The following is an 18,024-nucleotide window of genomic DNA, read 5'->3' on the forward strand; positions in this document are numbered from 1 at the left end:
GGAGGCAGCGGCAGCAGCGGCGTAACAGGAACAAATCCCAAGACAACATGGCCGACGAGCTAGTTTTTCAATTATGCGCAGACAGGCTAAACGCTAACAGGAGGAAGCAGCGGCGTTTATCTGGTCATCGCCGCCGCATCCGGACACAGGACAAAACTGAAGAACAACCCCCCTGAGAGCCACACGCGCACATATTTATGAATGAGTCTGCGAGCAAAAGTGCGGTTTGAGAAAGTATTTGTTTAAATCTATGCACAGTTCACGTTTGAAGGTTTAAAAATGTACTTAAATACACGTGCAAAGTGGGGATTTTGTTGTGCAAATGTAGGTTATTTATGTGTTTCGGTTGTGTTTATAGGCGCCATTTTGGGGACTTTTACCATTCAAAACCATGGAATGACCCAGATTTTAATCACTATTGAGAACACACTGAGCACTTTATACATAATAATACATTTTTCTTACATTTTTTAGCTAAATAAAGTACATAAAAGTGTAATATATAGCACACATAGCCTTTAAAATAATGCACAATTTCATAATTTTACAACACAATTAGCTAAAAAAACAAAACAAACGCAACACTTTGAGCTGATAAACACAAACTTTATTCATTTCTCGAGACGTCATCTTTAATATTTCACTCACAAAATCCATATTCCCGTTTGTAGGTTGCGTTAAGAGCCCAGGGGACGGGGGGATTTGTGCCCACCTCAAACGGCTCTGACAAACTGCGTATTACATAAACAGCAGCTCTGACGTGGCACATTCATTTGAGTAAATCAGGTTTTTAGGCTCCGCGGGAGGCCGTTACACGCTGATACACACTTTATAAGATTTAAGAATCAAATGAAATGAAAGTGGGGGGTGCAGGTTTGTGGAGTGCACCGCGGCGAGCTGAGGCGTCTGCAGACACAATCAAAGCCGGTGACAATGCTTCATACGTCCTGTGTTTAAACGTACACGCTTACTTACATTACTCCTATACCTCCCCGGTCCTCCGCTAATCCTATTCATATGGAAATACCTTGTTTCGTGACGGAGCCAAACTGGAAAACAGAACATACTGTATTTGTATTTGGAGTAAGTACTGCTTATGGAATTATCAATGTACACAACGCTATGTTATACTGTATTACATTATAAACAATAAGGCACAGCAACAGTGTAAATTAAGGATTCAAAAAGATTTATTAACAAAAAAAATTAGATTCATAATAAAAAAAATAATACAAAAATTACTTAAAATATTGCTATAAAATATTACTTTAAAATTGATGGAACAGGATTAATAAAAATGTATAATGTAATAATAATTTTACACAATGGGGATTATATTGTAAAAGAGGCAGCTATGATTTAAGCAATAAAAAGCATATTAAAAAAAATAAAAATAAAACATTTTTGGCCCACATCTATGTGTGTGTGTAATAATAATAATGTGCCAATACTTGTTGTGCCATAAAACTCAAACTGATGCCAAACTCATGCTATAAATCAGCCTAATAAACAAACTATAAATAAAATAAACTTCACTTTTCGCTGTATTAACAAGTACAGTTTCCACTCACCGTTTTGCCTCGTCTGCTCCTCTGTCCTTCTCCGTTGTCTCTCGTGCTCCAAAGTTTCGGGAATGGTTTGGAAACTGGCTCTGGAAAAAAAAAAAGAAAGAGGAAAAGTTAAATGAGATCATGCCACAAGAGCGTTTCACCAAAGGGCAAACAGCCGCAGATAACAGAGGGGAAGCGGCTGACCGTAACTCTCCAGCTTCAGCTTCAGCTTCAGCTCCAGCTCCAGACGGGCGGGTGGAGCTGCCAATAAAAATCAAGATTCGAACCTCGACTATAAAAACAGCTCGGCGTGTTTGAGTTTACGGTTGAGCGTGAGCGGTTGGAGGTATGAGACGGGAACAAGGTTTGACACGTTTACATCAAAAGACTTGGGTTTTGGTCCCGCCTCTTTTCTATGTAATTTATAATAGACATGAAACTTTATGTGTGTCGTTTCGTGGAAATCAGTTCTGCTGTTGCTGCCAGAACCAACGATGGAAGTAAAAAGTACAAATACAGGAGAGAAAAAGTACTCGAAGTAAATGTAAAATTGTCACGTGAAAATTTGCCATTAAAGTACATGTATTTAAAGAGTAAAAAAAAAAGTGTTTCATGCAGATTTTGAGTTTTATAAAGCGTCAAATGTCGTGATTTTAATAAAGATTTTGTGTTTTTTTGTTTGCTCAACTTATAAACGTGTTAAAAATAAATCCCCAGCCTTTTCTGCAGGTTTCAAATGATAATAAAAAATACTTTTACTTTTCAGTCCTGTTCAAAAATGTGTGGGAGTAGAAAGTAGATACTGCTCTCAAATGTAGTGAAATAAAAGCAAAAAAGTATGTTTCCTGTTGTAAGGCGCCATTTTGAGGACTTTTCACCACACAGCAAAACAAACAAAATGTACAGTTAGTAAATTGTTGATTGTCGCAGCAACGGATCTGATTTTTCGTCACTGTAACGCACACGGGTAGGTTCAAAATGTCGTTTTGCAAAATCTGTGTGTTGCTTCACTGTTTTGTATGTGCGTTGTGTGTGTATTGTGTGTGTGTGTGTGTCATTGTTTCACGTTCCCGCAAAGCGCCCTCTGTCTCCCTGTGTATTGTGTGTCTGTTATGAGTGTTTTGTGTGTATGTTGCATGTATATTGTGTGTATGTTGTGTGTGTCATTGTCTCAAGTCCCCACAATCTCCCTGTGTATTGTGTGTGTGTTGTATGTGTATTGTGTGTTGTGTAGTGTGTGTGTACTGTGTAGTGTGTGTGTGTAGTGTGTTGTGTAGTGTGTGTGTATTGTGTAGTGTGTGTGTAGTGTGTGTTGTGTAGTGTGTGTTGTGTAGTGTGTTGTGTAATGTGTGTTGTGTAGTGTGTGTTGTGTAGGTTGTGTGTGTGTTGTGTAGTGTGTGTGTGTTGTGTAATGTGTGTAGGTTGTGTGTGTGTTGTGTAGTGTAGTGTGTGTTGTGTAGTGTGTGTGTGTTGTGTAGTGTGTGTGTAGTGTGTGTGTGTAGTGTGTGTGTGTAGTGTGTGTGTGTTGTGTAGTGTGTGTGTGTGTGTGTTGTGTAGTGTGTGTGGGGTGTGTGTGTTGTGTAGTGTGTGTGTAGTGTGTGTGTGTTGTGTAGTGTAGTGTGTGTTGTGTAGTGTATGTGTGTTGTGTAGTGTGTGTGTGTAGTGTGTGTGTGTGTGTTGTGTAGTGTGTGTGTGTTGTGTAGTGTGTGTGTGTTGTGTGGGGTGTGTGTGTGTGTGTGTTGTATATTGTGTGTGTGTGTAGTGTATTGTGTTGTATCTTTCTCTCTGAGTCTCAGGGAGTGGAACAGACGCAGGAATGAGCCGTGTCTGGACTGTGTTTGTTCAGTTTAAGGAGCAGATATTCTCCCAGGATCACGCGGCGGATATGTGTCGGAGACGGAGACGGGATGACAGGGAAGTCTGAAGTCCAAACTCAGACAGAAGAGAGGAAAAAGAGGGAAAGAGGGAGAGAAAGAGAGACAGAGGGAGAGAAAGAGAGACAGGGGTGTGTATGGAGCTGACGAATAACAGTGGAGGCATTAAACAGCACAAAAAGAAAGGGGCGCCGTGGGGCAAAGGTCACCCACTTGGACTTTGCTTGAAAAGTGCCGCAGTATGGCATTAAAATCTCCATGGAAACTCGCAGAAAAAAATGCATGTTATTCAATTTATACGACAACAAAAACAACAAAAATATGTGTAAGTAAATAAATTCAAGATGGATAAATGTAATGGAATTCTGTGGAACGTTCCAGGGAAAATAATAACATCTCCATGGAAACAGAGTCCACTGGAAAAGTTACATACTGTACCTTTATCCATCTTTTTTATGTTATTTTGTGAGAAATTTAGAAAAACACACAATACTACATAATATTTATTTTTATATATTTTTGTAACAAACCAATTTTTTTAAAAGTAATTACTAATGTTTATTTTTATTTATTTATTTGTTTATTAATTAATTAATTAATTAATAATTTATTTGTTTATTTATTCATTCATTTATTTCAAAGAGTAATAAATTAAAATGTAATATTTATTTGTTTATTTATTTTAAGTAGTGAGAGTGTCTAGTGTTTTGGTTTTTATAACTCACCAAAGTGAAGTAAACACGTTGCATTCTGTCATAATATTTGTACTTGATGAAACAGAAGTATAAATCCTCTCCTGGTTTATGCAGTAGTTAAAGTACTTGTCACTTTTACTACACGAGGTGATGTCATCGGGACGGGGCGCGGGGGGAGGCACCACTTCACTAAAGAAGAAGAAGAAGAAGAAGAAGAAGAAGAAGAACTTCAGACGAATATGAACCCGGGGGCCATTTTCTGAACAAGCAAAAACTCGTTCAAAGATGTTTCCGTGCGGCGGTGAGTCCGGAGCTCGCCGCTGTGGTTTTGGCTCATTTACCAGCGGCCCACTTTACCATCGGCTCATTTTACCTTCACTGTGGCTCACTTTACCTTCACTTTGGCTCACTTTACCTTCACTGTGGCTCACTTTACGGTGGCTCACTTTACAGCGGCTCACTTTACCTTCACTGTGGCTCACTTTACGGTGGCTCACTTTACAGCGGCTCACTTTACCTTCACGGTGGCTCACTTTACCTTCACTGTGGCTCACTTTACCTTCACTGTGGCTCACTTTACCAGCGGCTCACTTTACCTTCACTGTGGCTCACTTTACCTTCACTGTGGCTCACTTTACCTTCACGGTGGCTCACTTTACCTTCACGGTGGCTCACTTTACCTTCACTGTGGCTCACTTTACCTTCACTGTGGCTCACTTTACCTTCACTGTGGCTCACTTTACCATCGGCTCACTTTACCTTCACAGTGGCTCACTTCTTCACTGTGGCTCACTTTACCTTCACGGTGGCTCACTTTACCTTCACAGTGGCTCACTTCTTCACTGTGGCTCACTTTACCTTCACTGTGGCTCACTTTACCTTCACTGTGGCTCACTTTACCTTCACTGTGGCTCACTTTACCTTCACGGTGGCTCACTTTACCTTCACGGTGGCTCACTTTACATTTCCAGTGTGTTTTATGAGACATTTTTCTAGCATGTTCCAGTCAGAGCCGCGGGCCTGGAGGTCATAAAACAATTAAGTGCAGAAGAAGAAAAACATGTTTTAAAAGTGAAAATGAGTTTAAATTAGAGAATTATGGGCCGGAAGTGCGTTATTTAAAGGGCCCGTTTTACTCGACTTTCTGATCTAATGTTGTTTCCTCATCACAAACAAACTGGAGTTGTGTTTTTTTTGTTTCATTTACATGTTTAACGCACAAACAAACCTGCAGATTTAGCCCGAGTTCTTCTCTCAAACTGAAAACACTCCGTTCCACCTTGTGATGTCATCAAGTTGTGATACAGGAAGTGCTCCGCTGTGTTTTTAAACTCCACCCACCTTTATTTCTAGAATCATTTGGATCGTTTCAGCTTTGGAATTGCCACTTATCTCTACAAAACTTAAGGTAAAAGGAGCTGTTAGCTTGAAAACTACCACTTCATGACATCACAAGGTGGAACAGAGCGTTTTGAGCTTTAGAGATGCAGACAGACTAATAATTTGGGTTACAATAGCAAACAAAGTGGGTAAGTTGGTGGTTTGAATCTCTGTATACCCTTTTATACTGCTATTGTGTCATTGGGCAAGGCGTTTATCCCACCTGGAGTCTATGCGTGGGTCTCAGAATGATAAAGCAGGGCCGTTGCCATAGTGATTAGCAATTTAAAACAAAAAATCCTAGCTGTTAAATGGGAAAAAAAATCCTCAAAACGTAAAAGGAAGCTAAAACTCAGGATTAAGGGGAAGTTAGCATAAATTTGACATATCATCATTCTGATCGCGAGTATCATAGCAACCAAAGAGCCAATCAGGAGCAAGGAAGTTGAAGGTAGGTCCCTTCCCTTAGCAACGCTGTCAATCAAACCTGTTGCTAACGCTAGCGGGAGCAACCTCGGGGAAAGATGGCAGCTTATTCTTGTTCATATCTTGATTTACGGACAAAATAGTGAAATATAAATGCCAGGATCATGTAGAGCGGGTTAATACGAACAATTTAAGACCAGTTTTTCAACGTAAAGTGAATTGGAGCCAGAGTCAATGGAGTTGGAAGCGCATCTATGCTAACTTCCTATTCGTAAACGCGTCGCTAGCAGGTTAGCTATGTCCATTTATGTATACAGTCTATGAAATCCACTCTCTTACATTTCATTTTGCGCAAACACACCTCCAATAATAATAAAAATAATAATAATCGAGCAGGGGCTTGTCGTGATCGAAAACGCTAACGGCAAAACGCGAATTGAATTTTACCGTTAGCGCTGATAACACACTCTGTAGTAGCCATGAACGCTCTCGGTGTAAATATTATGATAAATGTGCTTTTATTAGCATGTTTCCACATTATTCAGGACAATAACAACACAAACGCTCTCCACGTGCGCCGTCACCATCGCCGCGTCGGCTGATTATGTAAACGCGGCCGTGATAAACGCGTTAGCCCCACTCAAACCTAATATAAAGTCCATTATACGTTGTTTTGAATATACCTCCGCGATATGCCCCATGTGTAACGCAGTGTATCAAGTGCATTGCTTCACTCCCAGAATTCCTAGCAGCGACTTGTAAGGTGGCTTTAAAATACTGTCTCTAAGAAATGCAAAATTTATGAATCCCCCCTCACATCTCAGGCTGATTTATGTGAAATAATAATACACTATTTAATGCTTAAACATAGCTGCGAGCGATCCGTGGCTATCAAGATGTACAAGGGAGTAATGGGGCTGGAAGACGGATGACCTGGCGAACCCGGGATGCTTATTTAAAGGTGGTCGGGCTGATATATTAAACTATATGTAATTGTACACGAACGCGGGGCTGAGAGGCAGAGGCGCCAAACACAGGAGGAGGCGCCGTGATGCAGATAGAGTGCTGTAATCAATTTGGCTCAAGGATCAGAAGAAGAGGAGGAGGAGGAGAAGAAGAGGAGGAGGTGGAGGAGGAGAGCAGGAGAGGAGGAAGATGTCACGTTTAAAGGGTCTATGTTATGCAGTTCCCAGGCGGTTTGAAGCGTAATCTAATGTAAATGCAAACGTGTACGGCGAAAAAAAAAAAAAAAAAACGACGTACGAGGTGTTCGCTTTATCGCCGCGCTCAAAACACTTGGGGATTGTGTTGTTTTAGAGCCAGTTAAATGAACGTTAAGATGCTAAATGCTAAACTTTGAAGCATGGTTTGTTTATATAAATGGACGTGGCTAACCTGCTAGCGACGCGTTTCAAATAGGAAGTGATCACAGGTGGTTAAAATGTTCGTATTAACCCTGCGCTACATGATCTAAGTGTTTTCATTTCGCTATTGTGTCCGTAAATTAAGATATGAACATTAATAACAGACAGATCAGGCGCCTTCTTTCCCTGAGGTTGCTCCCGCTAGCGTTAGCAACAGATTTGATTGACAGCGTTGCTAAGCAGCCACTCCCTGCCTCGCTCTGGATTGGCTCTTTGGTCGCTATGATACTCACGGTCAGAACTCACCGTTATAAATGCTAGCCTCCACTTCTAGCCAAACAGTTTATGGTTCAAACTGCAGAACGCACCGCTCTAAGTTGTTAAAAGCGCTGTTACCACGGCTACAAACTGATATACGTCACATGCGAATCTCTAAATCCTGTTCAAACGTCTTAAATATTAGTTATTTCAGTGTTTTAAATGAAGCTAGTCCCTACATTTGAGCATCTGTTTACACGTTGCTATGGTGATGTCGCGGTGATAGAGGCAGAGCAGTGATACAGAATGTGATTTAACCGTTGCCGGAACTACTTGTGCGTTATGAAGTACGAACACACGGCGGTTAGACATGGGAATTCTCACTGAGCGTGGTGTAAGTTTTAATAAAGTGGCATAAACGTATGAACCAGCAGCTTACGTAGTTCTATGGTTTTTTAAATTGACTTTTTAAAATATTGTTTACTGTATCTGTATGAACCTTTGGCACAACTGGTTAGAAACACAAACTTCTTGCTGTTTGATACCAAGCTCTAGGGTAGGGGTGTCCAAACTATGGCCCGGGGTCCAAATGCGGCTCTCAGACCAGTTTTTATTGGCCCAACTGATCATAAGCAGTACTTTTAACAGCAAATTAAACTATTTCTCCCACTATAACCTCAAACATCACATTTTCATTGTGATACAGATCTAAAATGAATGCGTTTTAAGCCTTGTTTTTATACAGCGGCTCTGTCAAAGCTGCGTTTAAAGCACCGCCCTGTACTGATCACCGGTCTGTGGCTCTCTGCTTCAAATATGTTTTGAGATGTGGCCCTCGATTAAAAAAAAAACTTTGGGCACCTCTGCACTACGGTATAAAGTGCTGCTGTTAACAGGGGAGAGTAAATCTGGAGCGAGGCTGTTGACGGTAACGCCCCATCCTGCAGGCGCTTAGCAACGCTGTCAATCAAACCTGTTGCTAACGCTAACAGGAGCAACTTCCCAGAAAAAAGGCACCTAATTTGTCTGTTATTAATGTTCATATCTTTATTTATGGACACGATAGCGAAATAAAAACACGAGGATCATGTAGAGGGTTAATACGAACAATTAAGACCAAAATGACGAGTCTGACAGCAGCAGTAACAGAAAGAGGGGCCACAGTTTTTCTATAGAAAGTGAACTGGAGCCAGAGTCGATGGAGTTGGAAGCGCGTCTATGCTCACTTCCTATTTGTAACGCGTCGCTAGCAGGTTAGCTACGTCCAGGATCATGTAGAGCGGGTTAATACGAACATTTAAGACCAAAATGACGGGTTTGACAGCAGCAGCTACAGAGATAGAGGCCACAGTTTTTCAAAAGAAAGTGAATTGGAGCCAAAGTCGTGGCTAAAATCACTTCCTGCTTGAAACGCGATGGCTAGCAGGTTAGCTATGTCCATTTATATATACAGTCTACGGTCAGTACAGACATTTATTGACTGAAATGATCACAAAATCTACACCGTTTAAACTCTTTTGATGCTTTTGAGTCATTTTATTGAATCATTATATAATTACATATAATAAAACTGAATGTGACTTTTTATGTTGTCTTTTTAAAGTTCTCACGCGGGGGTGTTTATTGCGGTAATGAGTATTTTAGGTTATTTACTTAATATCTTGATTTGAAGTTGAATAGACATTTTGGGTGTACGCCGTCCACAAACGTCATTATGGTGAAAACATGACCGTGCGTGTCTCGTTACTGTGATTATCGTTGGCCCCACAGAAGGATCCGCACCAGGTTTAAACACGGCGGTGGTCACACGCGCCGTGATTCATGACTTTCTGATTGCCTCATTTAATTAAAGTAAATGGCAAAGCCCGAGTTAGACCGATTGTCTTGATCTGATGAATAGGCCCCCGCCCTACCACCAAAACCAGGTAAAGAAAATAAACAGGGTAATTAGGTTGGTAAATGGAACCTCCGTTAGCGAGCGGTGTGGGGGCGCGGAGGGCGAGGGCGAGGAGTTACAGTAGCAAACGTGAAAGGAGCGATACACTGTGGGATAGAACTTTTACTCAAGACAATATGTTGATTCTATAGGAAAGAAATGATAATAATGTTTAGTAAATACAGTGGTTCCTCGTTTATTGCGAGAGTTACGTTCTAAAAATGATGATTCGTGTAGTATCAGCGTCATTTTTTACAATTATTCTATATGTTTTTGTCTGTAAAACCCCTCACCACACACTTTATACACTTTTCTCACACAGACGTTAACATTTTCTCACATTTCTCTCTTGTTTAAACACGAAGTTCAAACCTTTTTTAGTCCTGGTTTAGTCCTAATTTAGTCCTGGTTTAGTCCTGGTTTAGTCCTAATTTAGTCCGTAGTATCGTAGAAATCACTGAACCTGATGTTCACTCTTGGCCTAGTTCTGTGATGTTCTAGTCCTGGTTCAGTCCTGATTCAGTCCTGGTTCAGTCCTGGTTTAGTCCTGTTCTAGTCCTGGTTTAGTTCAGGTTTAGTTGTAGTCTAGTCCTGATTTAATCCTGGTTTAGTCCTGGTTTAGTCCTAATTTAGTCCTGGTTTAGTCCTGGTTTAGCCCTGGTTTAGCCCTGGTTTAGCCCTGGTTTAGTCCTAATTTAGTCCTGGTTTAGTCTTGGTTTAGTCCTAATTTAGTCCTGGTTTAGTCTTGGTTTAGTCCTAATTTAGTCCTGGTTTAGTCCTGTGAGTAAATGAATAAAGTAAATGAATAACAATAAACTCCAAATAACTAAAAAAAACAAAAACCTCAGATCATGTAGAGGGTTAAAACGAACATTTAAGACCAAAATGATGAGTCTGACAGCAGCAGGTACAGAGAGAGGGGACACAGTTTTTCAATAGAAAGTGAATTGAAGCCAGAGGTGATGGCTAGCAGGTTAGCTATGTCCATTTATATATATATATCTGCAGGCTATTTCTATATTAAACCACACCCGTTTTCAGGTATGATTTACTTTACTTCTGCAGATAAACACGACAATTACCCTCAGAGAGACGTGTGGTCTGTGGACGGCTCACCCAAGAGAACAAAAGCCGTTCCAGTAAGTCTCATCTTTTATCGTCTCTACCTTAACCGCTCGCTACGGGACATACCAGAATCCCACAGCCCCGCCGCTCCCACCCTGCCCCGTCCCCTCCTCTTACACCTACACCTCCCTCCTCATCCTCCTCCTCCTCGTCTTCATCCACAGGTGCTGAATTCTTGTGGCAAACCATAAAACACGATAAGTCTGATTTGTGCAGTCAGGCGTCTCTGTAATTTCATTGTGTTTTCTTTCATCCCTCCTTCCTGTCGCGGGGGGTCCCTGGCAGGAGCAGGCAGGAGCAGGCACCCGCCCAAACGCCAGGTGTAAACGCAGAATACGGTTTGGAGGAGCCGGGGATACGCTTCATTTACGCACCTCGACACCTCCGCGTGGAAGTTAGTCACAGCTTGTTTTCAGCACATGTTTAAACACATTGGAAGAAGAAAGAAGCTGATTTTGTTAAAGTAAAAGTACAGATATGAGAGCAAAAAATACTCAAGTAAAAGTAAAAGTATCACATAGAAAATTAATTAAGAAAAAGTATTAAAGTACCTTTTTAAAAATGTACTTAAAGAGCAAAAAAACCTTCGTAGGCGTCTTTGTCGGTGCAGAATGTTTCATCGACATTGTGGGTTTTGTCGGGGAGAAAACAAACTGCAAACGTACAGCACTTCAGAGTCACACTGCGATCCAACGTTTATGTAAATTTGTCTGGACACATTCTGTACTGGACAGGAGACACGGCACAGAGGAGACTGATGGACAATGGTCTACAGTCCAACAGCCAATCAGGACGCAGGACACAATGGTCTACAGTCCAACAGCCAATCAGGACGCACGACACAACGCACATTCAGACAATGTAAAAGCATCTATTGTGAGGGATAAGTGTATAAAAATGTGTTCGTTTACCTCACACTTACACACATCAGCAGCGACGCCACAGGACCAAACCCATAAATTGAATTTGTACATATTAAAAACGCGTAATTATCCTAACACAATATACAACCTCATAATATCGGCTGAGTCTCATTATAAACATTATGGTCTATGTAAATAAGCGTCTCTGGAGTTCAGGTTCACACGAGAAATGACTTTGCGAGAGCGTTTAAATCGACCACGGAGCGGCGTTTTGCATATTGGCGCGTTTCGGCTCCTCCAGCGGTAATCTATAAGGTAATATTCACACGTACACAAAGGATCGGATTAATCCCGGTGTGATTGGCATTTCATATCTGTGGCAGTACTGCGTATAATTAAACGTAGAGACGAGGAAAAGGTAACGGCGTCTCGTGCGTCGGTGGAGGTAAAGGTTAAACTAAACTCAGGCTTCGCGCTCACAGCAAAAGTAATTAAATGGCACTAATTTGTGTGAATGTGGAGTTAACGACTTGGACGAAACACGAAATGCAGTAAATAATAAACATGGATATGGGCAGTACTGGGTGAAGTACTCAGGTTTGTTACTTAAGTAGTAGTACAGGTGCAGAGGTAAACGGTTACTCAAGTAAAAGTAAAAGTAAAAGTATCACATGAAAAATCTACTTAAGGAAAATCATTTAAGTTCCTGTTTAAAAATGTACTTTAAGAGTAAAAAGTAAATGTATTTCAGACAAGCGTTGAAGTACTCAGTTTTGTTTCTTAAGTAGAAGTACAGATACTCAAGTAAAAGTATCACATGAAAAAATCTAGTTAAGTAAAAGTATTTAAGTACCTGTTTAAAAAATGTACTTTAAGAGTTAATATTTGCTAGAGTAAGTCATATTTTGAGGGATACAGTGATGGATGAAGTACTACATTTTGTACAGATGCAGAGGTAAAAAGTTACTCAAGTAAAAGTAAAAGTATCACATGGAAAATCTACTTCAGGAAAATCATTTAAGTTCCTGTTTAAAAATGTACTTTAAGAGTAAAAAGTAAATGTATTTCAGACAAGTTGAAGTACTCAGTTTTGTTTCTTAAGTAGAAGGACAGATACTGAAGTAAAAGTATCACATGAAAAAATCTACTAAAGTAAAAGTATTAAAGTACCTGTTTAAAAAATGTACTTTAAGAGTAAAAAGTAAACGTATTTCAGACAAGTGTTGAAGTACTCAGTTTTGTTTCTTAAGTAGAAGTACAGATACTCAAGTAAAAGTATCACATGAAAAAATCTACTAAAGTAAAAGTATTAAAGTACCTGTTTAAAAATGTACTTTAAGTGTAAAAAGTAAACGTATTTCACACAAGCGTTGAAGTACTCAGTTTTGTTTCTTAAGTAGAAGTACAGATACTCAAGTAAAAGTATCACATTTAAGTACCCGTATAAAAATGTACTTTAAGAGTTAATATTTACTACAGTAAGTCATATTTTGAGGGATACAGTGATGGATGAAGTACTACATTTTGTACAGATGCAGAGGTAAAAAGTTACTCGAGTAAAAGTATCCCGTGAAAAAAATATTTAAGTAAAACTATTTAATTACCCATTTAAAAATATACATCAAGAATAAAAAATAAAAGTATTTCACACAAGTGCTGTTCATTTGTTAAAGTGAAAATGTGGTGATATTGATTCAAAATGATTCATATTTTGTTCAACAGTAACAATAAAAATGTCTTAATTTTTCTTATGAATTTTGTGGATTTATTTTGTTTTGCTCAAAGTCGAAGCTTGAACTCGAAAACTTGAGTCAGGATTTTTCCACGAACACGGTAAAAATAACCCCTCAAATCAGACGAAAAGTACTTGTTACTTTTCAGTCCTGTTAAAAAATGTAGTGCAGTAGAAAGTACAGATACTGCTCTCAAATGTAGTGAAGTAAAAGTAAAAAGTACACACTGTAAAATGTACTTAAGTAAAGATATACTGTAAACTTTACTACTTTCACTTTGTTTCCTTTAACCACTGTATGACTGAAATGAAGATATAAACAGTAGTATTAATTAGTAAAATGTATTTAAAAATCTATATGGTTTATGTAGAAAAATGTAAAAAAAAAATAAAAAATATATATATATATATATATATATATATATAAATAAAATGAATGAAAAATAAATTAATTAAAAAAATAAAATAAAATAATAATAATAATAATAATAATAATAATAATAATAATAATAATAATAAAACAAATGTAAACTGAAATACATCTCCCCATTTACACCACATTTTTCGCTTAAATACTTGTACTTTCCCACATATTACTGCAGTATTCCCAGGCGTGTAAAACCACAGACAGTTGTCGAGTTCCATTTGTGTTGCGTTTGTTGTGCGCTCGTTCCACAGAGAGATGCTTCCCCCTCCTGGCTGCTCCTCACAAATCCAAAGACGGCTCCATCTCTTCAGCCTGACCCTCTCACTGACCACATGTGTCTGACCTTTCGCGTCTGTGGAGTGTCCGCTGTTTACAGATATATGCAGAGTGTGTGTGCTGTATATGGAAAATGCTAATTAGACTTGAGCTAACGCATAACTTAAATAGAGATGTTTTCATTAGCGTTCACTTCCTGCATTAATTGTTGTGTAGATATGTTTAATGTATGTTGCTGTGTTTCCTTGGACCTCGTTTTGTATGTAAAGAGAAAAACACACTTTAAATGCATCGCTCTTGAGGGGAAACTGGCTCGATGTGGTCAAAGCAGAAGAGAAACTTGAATAAAATCGTCTTTTACCGTTTTTATTTTTGAGAATAAATGCAAAAATAACTCCAGAAGACAACATAAAGTGTTCACACAGCTACAAAATAAGCAACTTTAATGAAATATGTGTCACATTCACCTGCATGTAATTACACTGAGGTCCCCGTTTTGTCTGGCCAATGTGGAGACTCAGGAAAAAATGAATATAGATGAATTATAACTAAACAGATGTCCTCATTTTGTCTGGACCATGCGGAGACTTGGGTAAGAATGAATGTGGATGGATTTACGTGAATTATAACTGCTCTGAAGTCCTTGTTTTGTCTGGACCATGTGGAGACTCAGGTGAGAATGAGCGTGCATGTATTTAACTAAAATATGACTACAATGAAGTCCTCGCTTTGTCTGGACCATGTGGAGACTCAACTAAGAATGAATTTTGATGAATTATAACTTAACAGATGTCCTCGTTTTGTCTGGACCATGTGAGAACTCAGGTAAGAATGAATGTGGAAGTATTTAACTGGATTATAACTACACTGAAGTCCTCGTTTTGTCTGGACCATGTGGAGACTCAAGTAAGGATGAATGTTGATGAGTTATAACTAAACATATGTCCCCGTTTGGTCTGGACCATGTGGAGACTCAGGTAGGAATGAATGTGGAAGTATGTTCATTAATTTTAATTACTCTGAAGTCCCCGCTTTGTCTGGACCATGTGGAGGCTCAGATAAAAATGAATGTTGATGAATTATAACTAAACATACGTCCTCGTTTTGTCTGGACCATGTGGAAACTCCGGTAAAAATAAATATGGATGTATTTAACTGAAGAATAACTACTCTGAAGTCCTCACTTTGTCTAGACCATGTGGAGACTCAGGTAGGAATGAATGTGGATGTATGTGCATTAATTTTAATTACTCTGAAGTCCCCGCTTTGTCTGGACCATGTGGAGGCTCAGATAAAAATAAATATGGATGTATTTAACTGAATTATAACTACACTGAAGTCCCCATTTGGTCTGGACCATGTGGAGACTCAGGTGGAGACTCCACTTTCATTCCTTCCTTGAGTCTCCACATGGTCCAGACAAAGTGGGGACTTCAGTGTAGTTATAATTCAGTTAAATATCAGTAAGAATGAACTTAAATGACTGTAACTGAAATGTACAAGTTTAAACAAATGAAATATCTTGAAAGTAACTTGTGTATTTATTTAACTTCAACAGTGAACCATGAAACAGAACAAACCCGGGACAGTTGGGTGCAGTAGTTTAGCTGAATATTGAAAAATGATGGGAAATGAAATGATAAAATGTGTGAAATTAAATCAAATTAAAGTGAGTTTTAAGGACAAAGGGCCGTTTTGTCACAGCTCTGGACGCAGCTTGTTCTGTTTATGTTTCCACTGTTTCTTCTGTTGCAAGAAAAATAAAACAAATCAGACATGAAATTCTTGTGTAAATGTCATTTTAGTTTTATTTTAATCTTCTGGGCAGCGGTGGAACATAATGAAGTAAAAGCAGTAAAGTACTACACGTGAGGACAAAGTTTAGGTATCTGTACTTTACTTGAGTACATTTTAAAGTAGATAATTTGTACTTTTACTTCAGTACATTTGAGAGCAGTATCTTTAAAAATATTTCTTTATTAAAATCACCACATTTGAAGCTTTATAAGACTCAAAATCTGCACAAAATACTTTTACTTTTTATTCTTTAAGTACATTTTTAAGCAGGTACTTTAATACTTTTACTTAAGTAGATTTGTTTATGTGATACTTTTGCTAGTATTTTTAATTTTTTACTGTATGTTTACTTAAGTAACAAAACTGGGTACTCAAGTTACAGTAATCACATATATATTTTTAACTATTTGTACTTTTTTTTAGATAGAGCAGATTTTCAAACATGAACTTGTACTTTGAGTATAATTCTGACCATGTACTTTTTCAGTACTTTTAAAATCATCAGTGTTACTTAAAACTTCACCTTTAAGTTAAGTTTATTTATAAAGTTTTGTGTAATAGACTGATTTAAAATGGAGTAAAATTGACTTGTAAGTACTTCGCTTTGAGTAGTATTTTCCATGTGTACTTTATACTTTTACTTTAGTACCAGTTTGTCTGCAGTATTTGTAATTATTGATAGACCTGTCACGAAACTGAAGTGAGATATACTGTTACGAGAAATGATAATATTGAAACCAAAACAAATTATCCACAAAAAGTATTTTAAAAGTACAATATAAAAAAAACATGAGCTGAAATAAAAACAAAAACACAGAACACTCACTGTAAATCATTAGTTTCTCTCTAATGAGTCATAGAAGTGATGATTTATTCAACTTTCTACAGCTCAAATCTCTTCATATAGACAAAAAAAAACCCAAAAAAACAATGAAAGAAAGAAAAAAGAAAAGAAAAAGTACACAGGATGAATACTGACCCCAGAAAATATAGATCCATCTGTCTGTAAAGAATCTGTCGATACAGTGATTATTGTACCTCATACAGCAGTACTTTTACTTCACTACAGATTCTTAGTACTTCACTACATTTGAGAGCAGTTATTTGTACTTTGCTTAAGTACATTTTACAGTGGGTACTTTCTACTTTTACTTCACTACATTTGAGAGCAGTGTCTGTACTTTCTACTCCTCACATTTTTGAACAGGCCTGAAAAAGTAAAAGTATTTTTATTTATTGTGTGAGACCTGCTGAAAAGGCTGAGGGTTTATTTTTAACACGTTCATAATTTAAGAAAATAAAAATATACAAATAAAAACAGATCAAATCAATAGTTTCTGCTCAATTTTTTATATAATTTGTATTTTTATTAAATGTATTATTATTATTCACTATTACTGCAAAAACATAACATAAGATCTGTAAAAACCAGAGTAAACTGAGACTCCCCTCTCGCCCTCTGCAGACACAAACCAGATGAACGGCGGCGCTGTGTCCCGCTCCGTCCACCTCCTCCGTCCACCTCCTCCGTGGTCACTCCTCTCGGGCAGGAGGACCGCGCCGGACCAGAGGAGGGGGGAGAGGAAGAGCGGAGGAACAGCCAGTCTAGAGCAGATCAAAGAAAATAACACGGGAGAGGAAATGAGCCTGAGAAGTAATAATGTGAGATAGAATCTGTGTCTGCGATGCACGAGGAGGCCCAGAGGAGGAGGAGGAGACGCACGAGGAGGCCGCAGACACAGGAGGAGGAGGAGACGCACGAGGAGGCCACAGACACAAGAGGAGGAGGAGGAGACGCACGAGGAGGCCACAGACACAAGAGGAGGAGGAGGAGACGCACGAGGAGGCCACAGACACAGGAGGAGGAGGAGACGCACGAGGAGGCCACAGACACAAGAGGAGGAGACGCACGAGGAGGCCACAGACACAAGAGGAGGAGGAGGAGACGCACGAGGAGGCCACAGACACAAGAGGAGGAGGAGGAGACGCACGAGGAGGCCACAGACACAAGAGGAGGAGGAGGAGATGCAGGCAGGAGGCTAGAGATACAAGAGGAGGAGGAGGAGACGCACGAGGAGGCCACAGACACAAGAGGAGGAGGAGGAGACGCACGAGGAGGCCACAGACACAAGAGGAGGAGACGCACGAGGAGGCCACAGACACAAGAGGAGGAGACGCACGAGGAGGCCACAGACACAAGAGGAGGAGGAGGAGACGCACGATGAGGCCACAGACACAAGAGGAGGAGGAGGAGACGCACGAGGAGGCCCGGAGGAGGAGGAGGAGACGCACGAGGAGGCCACAGACACAAGAGGAGGAGG

General features: G+C 39.3%; 1 long non-coding RNA gene across 1 annotated transcript; it reads right to left on the minus strand.

Annotated features, from left to right (window-relative positions):
• Window positions 1–630: 630 nt before the first annotated feature.
• LOC129457248 (uncharacterized) lies at window positions 631–1,649 on the minus strand. The gene is made up of 3 exons (XR_008649160.1): window positions 1,572–1,649; window positions 976–1,049; window positions 631–906 (listed from the first exon to the last, which is right to left on the minus strand). It is a non-coding gene; the product is annotated as an uncharacterized LOC129457248 (long non-coding RNA).
• Window positions 1,650–18,024: the final 16,375 nt, after the last annotated feature.

This window comes from Periophthalmus magnuspinnatus, chromosome 20 (genome assembly GCF_009829125.3).
Source record: "Periophthalmus magnuspinnatus isolate fPerMag1 chromosome 20, fPerMag1.2.pri, whole genome shotgun sequence".
Taxonomy (NCBI): domain Eukaryota; kingdom Metazoa; phylum Chordata; class Actinopteri; order Gobiiformes; family Gobiidae; genus Periophthalmus; species Periophthalmus magnuspinnatus.